A 1,628-nucleotide genomic window follows, 5' to 3' on the forward strand; every position below is an offset into this window, starting at 1 on the left:
ATATGGACTGAGTCCAACCCACTGTGTATTGTACAGAATGTCATGTAAGATATGGACTGAGTCCAACCCACTGCGTAATGTGCGGAATGTAATATAAGATATGGACTGAGTCCAATCCACTGTGTATTGTACAGAATGTAATATAAGATATGGACTGAGTCCAACCAACCTTGTGATGTGCAGAATGCAATATAAGATATTTACTGAGTCCAACCCACCTTGTATTGTACAGAATGTAATATAAGATATGGACTGAGTCCACTCCACTGTGTATTGAAAAGAATGTAATATAAGATATGGACTGAGTCCACCCCACTGTGTATTGAAAAGAATGTAATATAAGGTATGGACTGAGTCCAACCCACTGTGTATTGTACAGAATGTAATTTCAGATCTGGACTGAGTCCAAACCACCTTGTAATGTGCAGAATGTAATATAAGATATGGACTGAGTCCAACCCACTGCGTAATGTGCGGAATGTAATATAATATATGGACTGAGTCCAACCAACCGTGTGATGTGCAGAATGCAATATAAGATATTTACTGAGTCCAACCCACCTTGTATTGTACAGAATGTAATATAAGATATGGACTGAGTCCAACCCACTGTGTAATGTGCAGAATGTAATATAAGATATGGACTGAGTCCAACCCACTGTGTATTGTACAGAATGTAATATAAGGTATGGACTGAGTCCAACCCACTGTGTAATGTACTGAATGTAATATAAGATATGGACTGAGTCCAACCCACTATGCAATGTGCAGAATGTAATATAAGATATGGACTGAGTCCAACCCACTGTGCAATGTGCAGAATGTAATATAAGATATGGACTGAGTCCAACCCACTGTGTAATTTACTGAATGTAATATAAGATATGGACTGAGTCCACCCCACTGTGTATTGTACAGAATGTGATATAAGATATGGACGGAGTCCACCCCACTGTGCAATGTGCAGAATGTAATATAAGATATGGACTGAGTCCAACACACTGTGTATTGTACAGAATGTAATATAAGATATGGACTGAGTCCACCCCACTGTGCAATGTGCAGAATGTAATATCAGATATGGACTGTGTCCAACCCACCTTGTAATGTGCAGAATGTAATATAAGATATGGGCTGACTCCAACCCACCTTGTAATGTACAGAATGTAACATAAGATATGAACTGAGTCCAGCCCACTGTGTATTGTACAGAATGTAATATAAGATATGGACTGAGTCCAACCCATCGTGTATTGTACAGAATGTAATATAAGATATGGACTGAGTCCACTCCACCGTGTAATGTACAGAATGTAATATAAGATATGTACTGAGTCCAACCCACTGTGTAATGTACAGAATGTAATATAAGATATGGACTGAGTCCACCCCACTGTGTGATGTGAAGAATGTAATATAAGATATGGTCTGAGTCCAACCCACTGTGTATTGTACATAATTTAACACAAGATATGGACTGAGTCCAACCCACCTTGTAATGTGCAGAATGTAATATAAGATATGGGCTGAGTCCAACCCACTGTGTATTGTACAGAATGTGATATAAGATATGGTCTGAGTCCAATCCACTGTGTATTGTACGGAATGTAATATAAGATATGGACTGA

This window comes from Heptranchias perlo, unplaced genomic scaffold (assembly GCF_035084215.1).
Source record: "Heptranchias perlo isolate sHepPer1 unplaced genomic scaffold, sHepPer1.hap1 HAP1_SCAFFOLD_50, whole genome shotgun sequence".
In the NCBI taxonomy this organism is placed as follows: domain Eukaryota; kingdom Metazoa; phylum Chordata; class Chondrichthyes; order Hexanchiformes; family Hexanchidae; genus Heptranchias; species Heptranchias perlo.